The sequence below is a fragment of the Triticum aestivum genome, chromosome 5B, assembly GCF_018294505.1.
Source record: "Triticum aestivum cultivar Chinese Spring chromosome 5B, IWGSC CS RefSeq v2.1, whole genome shotgun sequence".
Taxonomy (NCBI): Eukaryota; Viridiplantae; Streptophyta; class Magnoliopsida; order Poales; family Poaceae; genus Triticum; species Triticum aestivum.
This window is the reverse complement of record NC_057807.1, coordinates 674,942,330-674,958,933: the sequence shown is the minus strand read 5'-3', so window position 1 is coordinate 674,958,933 and position 16,604 is coordinate 674,942,330.

The following is a 16,604-nucleotide window of genomic DNA, read 5'->3' as shown; positions in this document are numbered from 1 at the left end:
AAAAATGGGACCAACCCAGATATCATGTCCTGATGTTTGTTACCCCGAGCCACTCTTATGTAATGCCACTTGTAAAATGTAGCAGTCGCACTGTTAAAAGTAAGGACACGTTAAACCAATGTTGTTTTCAATGTAATGCCTCCAGTAATATGAATCAATGGCACTTCTTTACATGTCCTGCTAAAATTTCCCATTAAGATAAGTTGGTTATTTTCATTAGAAATTCAACTGTTCTGGTCCGCCTAGTCTTCCGTGCCCAAAGTAATGTCGTATTTAACGGTTGTCATAGTTAATCCTAATGCCCACACTAATATCTAGCAACGCCACTGCTTTAGAAATTGCTACTGTCCTCGTAGGATTGCCATTCAGATAAGGAACATGCTTCTTTTCATTTGATGCGTGTTTCATCACTTGTTAGTCACCCTCCTTTCCACCTTTTTTGTGCAAACAGAGATATACATTTCACGCTCGATCTTAGTTGAACTGCACAAATGATATCCAAATTATAGTTGAGCGTTCCAGGAGCTTCACAACCAACCTTGATGTTGCTCAATTTTATTGCAATTAATGAAGAAGAAGCTCTGTAGGTTTTGTTTTCTGATGGAAATGGAACCGGGGCTGGAGCCCTTTTCATAAAAAAATTGAAGAAGAAGCTGCTAGCTCACGGGACATTGCTTCATTTCAGGTGAACTGCACCAAAAGGTCCCATGAATTGAATCATCCATGTTGGTGACTGAAAGTGCCAGCTTCAGCATCCCATTCTAATCACCCCCTGGCCTCCATCCTTGCGACGCACAGTACACCTCGTTTGCCACCTGCTCGACCCTAGTGTCACTGATAAAATGAAGTAATAATACAGTTAACATAGAGCGAGTGTCATCTCTATCATTTCATTTCCAATGTAGATAAAGAAAGTGCTTCTCTTTGTTAAAGTATGATTCATCAACTAGTCCCATTGTTAATGTTTAAGCATTTCTGCAAACTGGGGTGCTTAATTTTAGCTTATATGTACAAAAATAGAGATTTGAATGTCTCAAGGCACCTCCTTGTACTACCGTTGTACACTGATGTTCATCACTGGCAGAAGGTGTATCTGGGAGACTTGGGACGATGTCCAGTATGAGGCGTACCGTATGAGGCGTGGCAGGGCCCATCTCGCCCTCGCAGCATGGCATACTATGATACTATCACAATATTTTCTTCTATTTATTTTTTGTGTTTCATCAACTAGTGCCACTATAATGTAATCACGCTTTTTCATTATCTGTGCAAACTGGGTTATTCAGCTGCATTTTGGTGGAGCTGCACAAATGTACGTATGGAACTGGCATATATGCAAAGTGCAAGGTGTGCCAAGTAAAAAGTACCGACACCAACCATGCTGTGTGCACGCATTGACATCCACCACCACCAGTGGGATATGTGGCGCTCTCTATGGACGGATCTTTCTCGGCAGCAAATCCTATAACCAAATACTAGTAGCTTCTATTGGCAGTTTTCTAGGGAGTACTCTTTTCTGAAAGAAGCACCAATCTATTTTTCTTTATTTGTACAATGTGTCACAACTTTGACCCAAAGGTCCAGAGCTATTTTAGGGCAATTGGCGTAGTACTCGGATACTGATTGTAAGCATGATTTTCATTAGCTGTCACACTGATTGTAAGCATGAGAAGGTGGAAGATTAGGTTAGTGCGAAGCTTACCTTAAACCCTACCGCCGCTGTTGAAACGAGGCGAGCGTCGAGGGAACCGTGGACAACGACGGGGAAGCGACGTCGCGCCATCCGGCCTCCTCTTGCGGTGGGAGAACGAATACTCCTGTGGCTCCGCCTGGCTCTCCACCCTCATGAACGGCACACCATACTCGATCGATTCATTATCCTCTGGGTGCTCGACCTTCGACCTGTACGCTCACCACCTCCGCCTGACTATCGCCTCGGGCGAATCTGTCTGCTCCATCGCCCAGAGGAGATACTCGATGAACTCGGAGGACTGCGGCGTGACTGCCGCCGAGGAGTACATGTACATCGCCTCCCTCGTCGCCGCCGTCTCGCTCTTTCGCATACATTGCCACATGGCACGCACCGTCCTCGAAATCTCCCAATCATTGTCAAACCAACTAAGGATCTCTTTCAACCTGGCTAACTTTGCCTGGTCGCCGCTGGCGATATGCCTGATTCGCTGCTGCATCCTCTCCATAGATGTCCTTCTGAGTGGTATGGTGCTAGCTTTGGAAGATGGGAGGAGAGACGGTGGTCTTGCAATAGAGAAGAGGGAGAAGCAAGACGGTGGTTTTGGAATGGAGATGATGGAGAGGAGAGGAGGTGGTTTTGCAATGGAGAAGATCAGAAAAGGGAGAGGCGAGACAGTGGTTTTGTAATGGAGATGATGGAGAGGAGAGGAGGTGGTTTTGCAACGGAGAAGATCAGAAGAGGGAGAGGCAAGACGGTGGTTTTGGAATGGAGATGATGGAGAGGAGAGGAGGTGGTTTTGCAATGGAGATGATCAGAAGAGGGAGAGGCGAGACGGTGGTTTTGGAATGGAGATGATGGAGAGGAGAGGAGGTGGTTTTGCAATGGAGAAGAGGGAGAGGAGCGTGCGGCAGCGATTTAGGATTGGACGAGAGGGCCGGCGCGCTGTGACTGGATCAAAATCAAAATCAATTTACCCTTCAATTAAGAAAGCAACCCCACATTAACTAGTCTCCCTTTTATTCTGGGTCATAATTAACCATTATTTTCGCACATAAAATATATGTTATACATTGCAAAAAATAATAATTTGAAAGTACATTCAGATACGAACCAAACGATACAATTTTTGGTGACATGCATTCACATTTTGCTTGTCAAATACAGTACGTGGTCAAACTTTGACCCAAAATACGCAAAACAACAAAAAAATACTTCCAAGACTGGTGCCACTCTTCCGCTCTTCTCCTCTTAAACCACCGCCGCTCCTCTCATGTTCCAATCTAAATCCAGCGCCGCTCCTCTCCTCTTCCATTTCAAAACCACCGCCCCTGCTCTCCTGTTCCAGTCCAAAACCAGCGTCGCTCCTCTCCCGTTCTAATCCAAAACCAGCGCTGCTCCTCTCCTCTTCCATTCAAAAACCACCGCCGGCGTGTGAAGGTGCTGTGGAGAAGTAGATCGATGGAGGAGTACAACCGATACGTGAGGATCGCAGACGGTGACCCTGTGAAGCTAGCTAGGATGTTGGAGATACAGTCTTGGTTTGACAACAAGGACCAACTAGCGGTGACGGTGACATCCTTGGCCAAATATCTGCAACAGAGCGAAAAGGCGGCGATACTCTCGGAGGGAGTCACACCGGAGTACATAGAGCTACTCCTCTGGGCCATGGACCAAACAGATTCACCGAATCCGATCGTGAGGGAGCGGTGGTGAGAGTATCGATCCCAGATGGAGCATCCACCAGAGATTGAAGGATCGAGCATCTACAGGGTGCCATTTGTGAGGGTGTCCTGCCAGAGCGATTCGGTCAAGTCTTCGTCAACCGAACCCAACTGCAAGAGGAGAAAAGCAGTTGGCCCGACGACGCTTCCCCGCCATCGTCTCCCTCTCCGTTCACATCGTCTCACGGGGAGGCTGTCTGCGGCCGAGGAATAGGAGGGGACTGCCGCCCCCAGCCCAATAGTCGGGCAGGTTGTGAATTGTTAGGAGGATCTTAGGGTTGTCACTATTTGCAGGTTGTGAATTGTGTTTTGTGTTGTGTATTTTGAGAGTACTTTCAGATATGAATGTCTTTTGAATTTCAGATTTGCAGTATTGAGCATACGAAGTATTTTATGAATTCTAGAGATCTATTTTTAGCACTTAAAAAAATGTAGTTTATAGGAGTATAAAAGTGCAGACAATGTGATTCTCAGAGAAGCAACTGCAAGTTTCAGTTTCAGATAAGAAACTGCAAGTTCAGTTTTAGATAAGAAACTGCAAGTTCGGTTTTAGATAAGAAACTACAACTTTCAGAGGCAGAGCATTTATATTAACATGGCCTTTTCAAACAGGGTTAACATCATGTTGGAAGTTTTATTCATGGTCGAAAATGGAACTACCAGCCTGTTAACATCATGTTGATGAACATTCATGCATAGCACATCTTCATATGATGCACAGTCAAAATGCCCACACAATGTCGAGTGTGCGAAACATAGAGAAAATGAGGGACGAAGTTTTTTTTAGAACAATGAGGGACGAAGTTTTGGCAAGTGTTGGACGTGGTTTTGGGCTGCCCTGTCTAGGCTTTCAATTTTAACATGCGCAACCCACGACCTCGGATGGGAGGTCCATAGGCCTGTTTGTATTTTCTTGAGGGTCGTCATGTATCGACCGGCCTATGGACCTCCCATCCGAGGTTTTATTTTTCATGAATATCGGCAGCCCAATTTATGTATTTTTTTTAAGAAAACGCAGAGGTTTGTTCTATTTTTCTATATAAGAATAGGAACGCCAGGTCCAACTTATGTTTCCCTTATAACTATATTATATATATTTAAATTATTTTATATGTTATTATTTATTATTTTTATTATCATCATATATTTAACAGATACTTACATATGTAAGAAAACAATATCCCACATCTTATTAACTTATAAAAATAATTTCTTAACAATAAAATCCTGGATTGTTTTGGCACGAAAATCCTAGTTATTGTGTACAAAAGCTTGGTAAGATTTAAGTACGAATGTAATAATATCACTTATTATTTAAATATATTTATAACAATATGCTCATCCCCTTTTTATTTTTTGATAACATTGTTGTCCCAATCCAACATTATAATTAGAATCAGCCCAGCAAAATCGTGTATTTCGAGAAAGTGAAAATGGCCTTTAATTTTTAGGAAATAAAATAAATGGGCCGCATGGACGCTACATAATTTGTTCACCCAACCCAGCTAATGGCTGTAATTCAAAAAAATAATATCAAATTGACTGTAAATTCTACCGCGCAAAAAAAAGACTGTAAATTCTGAAAAATGGGTTGAATATGTGCCACATTTTTGGAGGCTGAAATATGGGCCAATAGGTCGAAGCCAACGCAAGTCGTTGTCAATTTAGTCAACAAATGATTCTGACATGTTAGCCATTGGATTTACATCCAACGACCGGCATCCATCTTCAATCTCTCGTCTTCTTCCTCCAGCGCCGCCGGGACCACCTCCCGCCTCCTGCGGCTAGCAGCTCTGCTTAGCATACTTCGCTATGAAGCGCTACTCCACCGTTGGCCAGGCCATCCCTCCACCCCTCCACCCCTCCTGTTCTTCTCCACCGACTGCCGAGCCACACCGCACTAGAACCAGTTAACCCTCGTACACCTCTCCGTCTGCGACTCTACTCCCGCGTCTTCCCATCTCTGGCTCGTTGCTAATCGGGGCCTCGCCGTCGTCCAACACCTTGGATGCGCTCGGCACGGCGTGGTCAATGTGGTCAACAAACGACACCATCGGAAGTAGATTGTGCGTGGAGAGGCTGACAGTTGGGTCCACAGCCGCACACAAGGAAATGCCTCCTTCTTACGCGCAAAATAATGATTCCTCCAACTGACATCTGGGACCCATCGGAAGGGCCTCTGTATTTCATGAAAAAAGCGTGCCCCCCGCTGAAAGGTCAGACCCACCAGCTATCTTCGCACGCAAGGAAGTGCCTCCTTATTACGCACAAAAAAATGAATACTCCCCCTGCCAGCTGGAACCCAGCATAGTGGGAGGCTGACTTGTGGGCCTACCAAGTTGACGGGGATGGAGGGCTTTGTCAACTTAATCAATATGAACGATTCTAGCTCGTGTTACAGTACGATGTTCATCCAACGGCCGTACTGCTTCTTCAACCTCTGGTCTTCTTGCTCCAGCCGCCCAAACCAGCGCCGGTTGTGCCGCGTGCTCCTGCCTCCCGTGGCCGGATGTGATGCCACGGAGGTCTCACCGCCCCCTACTACTCCCACCGCTGGCCAGGCCATCCCTCTACTCACCCACACCCCATGTTGTTCTGCGGCGACAGCAGCCTCACACCACAGCCGAACCAGTGAACCCTCGTACTCCTCTTCGTGTGGGCATCCACTTTTGCGTCTTCCCCGGCTCGAGTCGTCCCCTTCCTAGGCCTCACCGTCGTCCACCGCCGTGGTGCTCTCGGTGCGGCGTGGTCAAGGTGGTCAAGGAACGACTTCCATCGGACGTGGACTGTACGTGGAGAGGATGACAGCTGGGTCCACGGCCGCAGCAAGGAAGTGCCTCCTTATTACGCGGAAAATAATGATTCCTCCACCAGACAGCAGGGACCCACTGGACGGGCCACCATATTTCGCAAAAAAACGTTTCCCCTGACTGCTGGGACCCAGTAGCTACATCTTCGCACACAAGGAAGTGCGTCCGGGCAAAAAAAATGATTCGCCCCCCTGACTGCTGGGACCCACCAGCTACATCTTCGTATGCAAGGAAGTGTGTCCGGGCAAAAAAAATGATTCACCCCCCTGACTGCTGGGACCCGCCAGCTACATCTTCGCACGCAAGGAAGCGCATCCAGGCAAAAAAACGATCCGCCCCCCTGACTTCTGGGACCCACCAGCTACATCTTCGCACGCAAGGAAGTGCCTGACAGTCGGGACCCACCTGGTCGAAGCGTACGTAGCATTGTCATTCTGGTCGTGAATGTGTACGTACATGCTGGTGGATGTAGAGGCATGCATGTGTCGTAGTAGAGGCGCACACGTGTCGTAGTAGAGGCGCGCATGTAGCATGTACACGTACGTACAACGGCCAGGGTTCAAGAAATTAAATACGGCCACGTACATACATACGGGTGGGGTCTCGAATGCCTACTCGCGCATACATATGGCCATGGCTCGTGCACATGGCTGGGTCAAAACGGACAAACAACATCGTCGTCGTGTTCATGGGGAGGCAACTGAATGCATCATGTTCATCGGGAGGCAACGGAATGCGTCATGTTCATCGGGAGGCAACGAAATGCGTCGTGTTCATGGGAAGGCAACGGAATGCTTCGTGTTCATCGGGAGGCAACGAAACGCGTGGGAGCCAACCGGCTGGGTCGGAACGGAATGCGTGGTCATGTTCATCGGGAGGGCTTGGACGGAACAGGGGATGGAAACGAGGCTTGGCGTACCGCAGAGCGGAGGAAACGACCTTGTGTTCGACCGGCCACATTCGAAACGGGATCCTGTTCATCAGGAGGGGTCTGCTATACCACAAAACGGAGAAAACGGCCCTCCTATGGTCGAAACGGGAGTCCTGTTGATCTGGAGGGGTGTGGCGTACTGCAAAACGGACGAATCGGACTTGTGTTGGAGTGATACGGTCGAAACAGGGGTCATGTTGATCGGGGGGGTGGCGTACCGCAAAACGGACGAAACGGACTTGTGTTGGAGCGCGACGGTTGAAACGGGGGTCCTGTTCATCGGGAGGGATGTGGCGTACCACAAAACTGGACTCCACGGGATAGTGTTCATCTCCACCGTCGACCTCCTCCAGCCTCCATGGGCTACCGTCGACCTCCTCCGGCCTCCACGGGCTCCTGTTCATCCAGCCTTCACCGTGTGCTACTCCACCGGCTAATGTTCAACCACCCCTCCACGGGCACCCCTCCATCGTCTACTGTTCATCCAGCCCTCACACCACGGGGTCCTGTTCATCCATAGGCAACGCCACCACTCATTGTTCATCCAAACCCCCCCGCAACACTCACTGTTCATCCCAGAGGCAGCATTGATCGACCTTAGTTAGCAGCAGTATCGAAGGAATCGCTCGATCGGGTTCAGTTAACAGCCATCGATCGATCGCTCAGGTTCAGTAATGCGTAGCCTGCAGTGAAATCGCTCGGGTTCATTTAGAGCCCAACGCCTCACTCAGGTTCAGTTAGAGCCAATGCCTCGCACACACGCGCGTACGTGTACGAGAGAAATGCGCATCGCTCGGCCCTCGACCTCCCACCGTAACCGGGAACTCCCCGAAATTTTCCTCGCCCTCGCTTCTACCACGTTTTTTTTCTGTGATGGATGGCCCAAAGAATTTCATGCAGTTGCGTCTCCGGCCCGCCCAGGACGAAAAGCCCATTTTCTATCATGATTTTTTGTCATAGAAGTAGGAGCCTACCACATCTATGATGATACTGGGTTTTGTCACAATTATCATCATAGAAGTGTCATATGTATGACAGAAAAAAATTTCGTTCGGCCCAAAATGTTACGGATGTGTCTTTTTTTGTAGTGCTAGTTGGGTACTTGTCTGTTCAAGCACTTATGACCCCTACGCCTGGTTTTAGGGCTGGAAAAAAAGCTTGAAGCTCGCGAGCTAAAAGAGTAGCTCGTGACTTGGCTCGAATTGACTCGAACTCGAACAATAACGAGTCTAGCCGAGCTTTAGTTTAAGATCGTTTACATAACGAGTTAAACGAGCCGATCTCACAACTACTCGTATAACTCGCTAGGCTCGGTAAAACAATTAGTGTTTCTTGATGGGTAGTAAAAAAAAGTCACTAAACACCTTGCGTCTAAGCACAAGGCCCAACCTCTCAAGGCCTAGTCACCTAGGAGGCTCACACGTACATGACCATATATGTCCATGTTAAATTCCCGGTTAATCTTTTTGTCGTATTCTTTAGGTTTTTATGTTCATATCTTTAACGAGCTTAACAAGCTAAACGAGCTAGCTCACGAGTTATACGAGTCGAGCCAATCTTGGATTTGAGCTCGTTATAGTAACGGGTCGAGTCGAGCTAGCTCATTAATGAAACGAGCTTTAGCGAGTCGAGTCGAGCTGGCTCGACTCGGCTCGAATTCCACCCCTACCTGGTTTCCACGTGTACCCCGGTCTAAATGACTGAGCGGGTATTTGGATACACTTCGGACTGTTGGGTCCCGAGGTTGAAGCGAAAAGGTCCGCCATGACAAATGATTTACAATCCGTCTAGGGACAAAATATGTCAATTGAAGTACACAGTCACTTAGACTGGCTAAATTCTTATTCTATACCATCCAATAGGCTGTCTAGCCTACAAACCTGTCGGGAATACTTTGCAGCTAATCCTACCTGGTCATATACGAGACTAACGGGGATCTCTTTCCCATCTGACCCTACAAGTCCGACCTGGGCAATGTGATTTGGATCAACCTTGGTGTACCCTGTTTTCACCATAGCCCAGGCTTCCCTCGCTCCTTGTCGGTAGGCCGATATCTTCCATAATCGGAAGCGCCGCCGTGCTCCCTTGAGCATCTCTACATGCTCCCCAATGCCTCCTACCAGGGAGGCAGATGGCCACAAGGCCTAGGCAATACCCTGCATCACGTGCCAAACTTGTTCGTGCAGTTGTGAAAGCTCTTGTAGAAGATCGCCTATGGATCCGGGCATCTCCTCTTCGGGATGACATGTCAGCATACCTACAGACATAATTCTGTTAGCCTGTTTCTTCACTGAACTGTATAAAGGTTCATTTGAGCACATACTAAAAATTTCACGTCGAAGCCTCTTATTGTCCTTCACGGAGTCAGCAAGCTGGGCCCGAACATCTTTTAATTCAACGCCTAGCCGGGTATTGGCATCTTGGAGATCATTTTTCTCCCGCCTTACCCGTGTAAGCACACGCTCGCAAGCCTCTAGCTCTAGTTTAGCTTGTTGCTCATCCTCTTGTGCAATCCCTGGATTCCCTCTGGGATTATCTACAGAATCTATTGTTAGATTCACAAGCATTCCGAATACTAACTCGTACATGTAATTACATTCTTTTTGAGACAAGTATGACCAGATGAGGCCTTCTTAGATTCCTCCATTTCGGCAACTGCGGCCCTTAGCTGGGCTTTGCACTCCTCCAGCTCTTAGGACAAATAGGTGTTCATCTTTGTAAGAACCTATGCATACAATGATCCTTAAATCAGTTGTGCCAACTGTCTCAAGTCTCAGGGGCTACTGATATACATAATTATCAGATTTTTCTTACCCGTATATCCTTTAAATACTGGTATGTGGCTCTAGCAAGCCCACCTTCAGCAGCTCGGATGTACGCGTCTCCCGAGTTGAAGGCATTGAACGCCTCTTTGGAGAAATTAGGGTCGCGGAGTACGGCCCGTCGACGCCTGTGATTCATGGCGCTCTCCACTTCGGAATTTGTAGCGGATATTCTATGTGCATCCTCTATAGGAGGACCGTCCAGCGTTGTCCCCATGCCGGCCTCTGCCTTTGAGTCTAGTTCTTGAGTCCGGCTGGTGGAGGCGTGGCCGGCAGGATCCCCGGTCACAGTCCGGCGAGCACTCTTTCTGCCAGGAGAAAAGGGACATTGTTATATTTTAAAGACGATAATCACAGAGCAGGTTTTAAATCATACTTCTGCGATGGCGTCTCGGTCCTGACCGCCTTCCTTTTAAGCCTATCCGGCTTCGGTGCCCCTTGTTGGCGAGTCACCGCGGGTTCGGCGCGGTGCCCCGATGGCCTTCCCTGTAAAACGCAGTACATGTGCGGTGGGTAAGGCACAAAGAAGGGATCCATCTTGGAAGTTAGGACTCTGGTTTTACTTACATGCGATGTAGGGAGTAGGCTAGGATAATCAGCTATGATGGCCACCAAGGTACCGTCACAGCTTAACTGGTAAAATGTCCTGTCAACGAGCTCCATGAATATGTCCGGATCTTCTTCAAGTCCGGGGTCGAGGGCCCGATTGGGGTCCTATAGCTGTGGAGATGGGCTGTGGACCTCCCTCATGCCTTTTCGCAGTTCCTACTATGAATTAGCAAGGTAAATATTTGTGATGACAGAACGCGGGAATGAATAGAGTTGAGTAAAAGATAGCAGCTCACCCAGCTTGGGGGGTTGTACATGGAAAATCCATCCCGTGGCTTAATGCGTAAAAACTCCTCTTCTTCTCCTTTATACAAATCGGATAGTATTTTTGCCAGAGCGGTGGCGGAGTCCGGACCTTTACAACCGTAGCGGGTGGCATCGTCTTCTCCATTGAAGTGCCACATGGGTTTCCCCCGATACTGGAGTGGCTGCACCCCCCGCATTATGCATATTGACATGACCTCGATTATTGTCAATCCTTATTTGGCCATCGCTTTTATCCTGCCCATCAGATAGAGGACCTCTCTGTTATCTTCTTCCTGGGGGCTCCGGGGAAGCCAGCTGTGGCGTTTCTTCAGCGGGGCATTGGCAAACTCAGGAAGGCCCATCCGAATAGGGTCCGAAAGGGGACGTCGTCTATATAAAACCATTCTGAAGGTCAGTCTTCGGATGTCTTCTTTGGAGTGCCGGACAGGTATCCGGTCCCGGCGATGCGCCATATTTAGTCTCCACCCACTTGATATATTGATCCTTCCTGATTACGAGGGACGAGGTAGAATAGCCTCTTCCATAGCTCAAACTGAGCTTCGCAGCCCAGAAATAGCTGGCAAAGGGCTACATAACCTGTGATGTGTAGTATGGAGGCAGGAGTGAAGTTATGCAGCTGGAGGCCGTAGTACTCCAGGAGCCCGCAGAGGAACAGATGGATTGGAAATCCGAGGCCCCTCAGCATGTAAGGGACAAGGCATACTCGCTCCCCCTGGATGGGTTGGGGAAGCTCTCTGCTTGCTCCCCACCATCTTAAGTGGCTAGGCCGGCTCGGACGGGGACCATGTATGCAGGAGGGAGAAACCCCTGGGTCTGCAACTCCACCAATCATCTGTGGGTGATAGTACACTTCACCCAATCACCTGGCTTGGCGCTGTGGGCGCGAGAGGAGGAGCTGCGGGGGCCGACCATGATGGGATGGTTTTTTCGGGAGCGCTCTGATGATTCCTCGCTTGGGGAAGATGGTGTGATTTGGGTCTGAGGATCACCGTCTCTTTAATGGACGATTTACTAACATGGTCAGGGTGGCAAATGTAAAAATGCCCTGACTTCTTGCATTCGCTCTACACGTGGAGTCTGCCATTATTAAGGTACATAAGCCGAGGATTGCAACATTAATGGGAAGCCGGACACTGCTCGTTACAACAGATACTCAGAGATTTGGAGAAGAACCCGCCATGCAATGCCAAAGACATTCTGCGTGCTAGACACATCGCCATTGAAGCCTAGTTCAGGGGCTACTGAGGGAGTCCTGGATTAAGGGGTCCAAGGACAGCCGAACTATGTACTTGTGCTGGACTATTGGACTATGAAGATACAAGATTGAAGACTTCGTCCCATGTCTGGGTGGAACTCTCCTTTGCATGGAAGGAAAACTTGGCAATTCGGATATGTAGATCTCCTTCTCTGTAACCGACTCTGTGTAACCCTAGCCCCCTCTGGTGTCTGTATAAACCGGAGGGTTTAGTCTGTAGGACAAGAACAATCATAATCATAGGCTAGCTTCTAGGGTTTAGCCTCTACGATCTCGTGGTAGATCAACTCTTGTAATACTCATATCATCAAGATCAATCAAGCAGGAAGTAGGGTATTACCTCCATCGAGAGGGCCCGAACCTGGGTAAACATTGTGTCCCCCGCCTCTTGTTCCCATTAGCCTTAGATGCACAGTTCCGGACCCCCTACCCGAGATCCGCCGGTTTTGACACCGACATTGGTGCTTTCATTGAGAGTTCCACTGTGTCGTCACGATAAGCCTTGATGACTCTTTCAATCATCTGCAATGATGCGATCCAAGGTTAGGTTTTCCTCCCCGGATAGATCTTCGTATTCAGCGGCTTCGTACGGCGGGCCAACTCGCTTGGCCGTGTGGAGCAGGTCGATAGCTACGCCTCTGGCCATCAGGTGAGGTTTGGAAGCTTGAACTACACCGCCGACATCCGCGGAGACCTGATCTTTGACGGATTCGAGCCCATGTCAGGTGTGCCGAACAGTCACGACGAGCATGACTTAGATCTACCATCGGACGGTGTTTGGGAGATCACACCTATGGCTGCCCTGGCCCTTAATCGGGAGCAGATCGTGCCATCCGAGGACGGGTGGATGGACCCCGCCACGGAAGCCGCACACTCATTGGCGATAGAGCCGAACACAGACTTCACCTCCGATGAGGCCTGTGTCATCAGACCCTCGGACTTGCATCCGTCTATAGGCTCCGAATCACGTGCATCCGTGTCTACCGAATATGACCGGGCACCGATCATGGAGTTTACCTCCGCGGATATCTTTCAGCACTCGCCCTTGGGCGATGTGCTAAATTCATTAAAGTCTCTCTCCCTGTCAGGAGACTCCTGGTCGAACAATGTCCGACTTGAGTGGGAAGCGGACGACGAAGAAATTCGTTCCCGACCCACCACCCACTTAATAGCCATTGTCGATGACTTAACCGACATGCTTGACTTCGACTCCGAAGACATCGACGGTATGGACGATGATGCAGGAGAAGAACAGGAACCACTGCCCACAAGGCGCTGGACAACCACCTCATTGATACGTCTTCGTCGTATCTACTTTTCCAAACACTTTTGCCCTTGTTTTGTACTCTAACTTGTATGATTTGAATGGAACTAACCCGGACTGACGTTGTTTTCAGCAGAATTGCCATGGTGTTGTTTTATGTGCAGAAAATAAAGGTCTCGGAATGACCTGAAACTCCATGGAACACCTTAGAAAAAACAATAAAAAATCCTCGCCAAAGATGAAGACCAGGGAGCCCACACCCTGTCCATGAGGGTGGGCGCCCCCCTGGGCGCACCCCTTACCTCGTGGGCCCCCTGGTGGCCCTCCGACGCCAACTCCAACTCCATATATTGGCTTTCGGGGAGAAAAAAAATCAGGGAGAAGAAATCATCGCGTTTTACGATATGGAGCCGCCGAACCCTATTCTCTCTCGGGAGGGCTGATCTGGAATCCATTCGGGGCTCCGAAGAGGGGGATTCGTCGCCGTCGTCATCATCAACCATCCTCCATCACCAATTTCATGATACTCACCGCCGTGCGTGAGTAATTCCATCATAGTCTTGCTGGACGGTGATGGGTTGGATGAGATTTATCATGTAATCGAGTTAGTTTTGTTAGGGTTTGATCCCTAGTATTCATTATGTTCTGAGATTGATGTTGCTATGACTTTGCTATTCTTAATGCTTGTCACTAGGGCCCGAGTGCCATGATTTCAGATCTGAACCTATTATGTTTTCATGAATATATGTGTGTTCTTGATCCTATCTTGCAAGTCTATAGTCACCTACTATGTGTTATGATCCGGCAACCCCGAAGTGACAATAATCGGGACCACTCCCGGTGATGACCATAGTTTGAGGAGTTCATGTATTCACTATGTGCTAATGCTTTGTTCCCGTTCTCTATTAAAAGGAGGCCTTAATATCCCTTAGTTTCCAATAGGACCCCGCTGCCACGGGAGGGTAGGACAAAAGATGTCATGCAAGTTCTTTTCCATAAGCACGTATGACTATATACGAAATACATGCCTACATTACATTGATGAACTGGAGCTAGTTCTGTGTCACCCTATGTTATGACTGTTACATGATGAACCGCATCCGGCATAATTATCCATCACTAATCCGGTGCCTAGGAGTTTTCCATATACTGGTTCTCGCCTATTTACTTTTCCGTTGCTACTGTTACTATCACTACAAAATACCAAAAACATTACTTTTGCTGTCTTTACTTTGTTACCGTTACCACCATTATCATATTACTTTGCTACTAAACACTTTGCTACAAATACTAAGTTTCCAGGTGTGGTTGAATTGACAATTCAGCTGCTAATACTTGAGAATATTCTTTGGCTCCCCTTGTGTCGAATCAATAAATTTGGGTTGAATACTCTACCCTCAAAAACTGTTGCGATCCCCTATACTTGTGGGTTATCAAGACCTTTTTCTGGCACCGTTACCGGGGAGCATAGCTCTATTCTTTGAGTTACTTGGGATTTATATCTGCTGGACACTATGAAGAACTTGAAAGACGATCGAACTACTATTTTGCCCTCAACTATGAGGGGAGGTAAGGAACTACCATCTAGCCTTGCACTAGATTCTCCTTCTGTTATAAGTAACTTTGCGACACCTAAACCTACTACTGCTATGAATTCTGATATGTCGCATGTTATTGATGATGCCACTTCTGCTATGCATGATACTTATGATGAAACTACTTCTATGCTTGATACTACTGTGCCCCTTGGTGAATTTCTTGATGAGCAAATTGCTAGGTCTAGAGGAAGAGAAATTATTGAACCTGAATACAATGATGATAGTGATGATGAGAATATGCCTGCTATTCCTGAGGGTTATCTTTTTGATGCGGAATCTTCTACAGCTATTTTTGCTTGCCACGATAGATATGAACTTAAGAGGTTGCTCGTTAAATGGAGTAAAGAATCTTTTAGAGATAGAATGAGACCCGACCCTGCTTTTGCTACTTCACCTATTTGTGTTCCCGATAAGGATTATTATGATTTTCTGTTGATCCAGATATAATTACTTTGGTTGAATCTGATCCTTTCTATGGTTATGAATCTGAAACTGTTGTGGCACATCTTACTAAGTTAAATGATATAGCTGCCATGTTTACTAATAATGAGAGATCGCGCTACCTTTATTTACTCAAGTTATTTCTGTTCTCATTAAAGGGTGATGCTAAGATATGGTATAATTCTCTTGATCCTGGTTGTGTGCAAAGTCCCCAGGATATGATTTATTACTTCTCTGCTAAATATTTCCCTGCTCATAAGAAACAAGCTGCTTTGAGGGAAATATACAACTTCGTGCAAATTTAAGAAGAGAGTCTCCCACAAGCTTGGGGGAGGCTTCTCAAGTTACTTAATGCTTTGCCTGATCATCCTCTTAAGACACCTGAAATACTTGATATCTTTTATAATGGACTAACTGATGCTTCTAGAGATTACCTCGATAGTTGTACTGGTTCTCTTTTCAGGGAAAGAACACCGGATGAAGCCGAAATTCTATTGAATAATATGTTGAAAAATGAAAATAATTGGGCACCTCCTGAGCCACCTCCTGAGCCAGCTCTAGAGCCAATTACTGAGCCTATTCCTAATACAACTCCGAAGAAGAGAGGTGTTCTATTTCTCAGTCCCGAAGATATGCAAGAGGCAAAGAAACCTATGAAAGAAAAAGGTATTAAAACTGAAGATGTTAAGAATTTACCTCCTATTGAAGAAATACATGGCCTTAATTTACCACCTGTTGAAGAAGTATATGATCTCAACTACTTATTTACTGAAGAACCTCCCGATATCCCGACACGGGTAGTAAATGTAAATTCTCTCTATAGATATGATAAAGCTGAAGTCCCTCCTACTAAAATTGCTAGTCGGTGCTTGGATGAGTTTGATGACTTTATGTTTAAGCAAGATGACTTTAATGCTTATTTTGGTAGACAATTAAAACAGAATACCTTTATGATTAAATGCTTGGGTGATTATATGGCTGATATTAGAGGTGAACTTAAACTTGTTAGCAAACATGCTTCTATGGTTACCACTCAAGTAGAACAAGTACTTAAAGCTCAGAAAGAAGAGCTTGATGAAATGAATAGTAAGAAAAATGATTATGTTGTTAGAGTGGCTGCTAGAACTGGTAGAATGACTCAGGAACCTTTGTATCCTGAAGGCCAGCCTAAGAGAGTCAAGCAAGATTCCCAG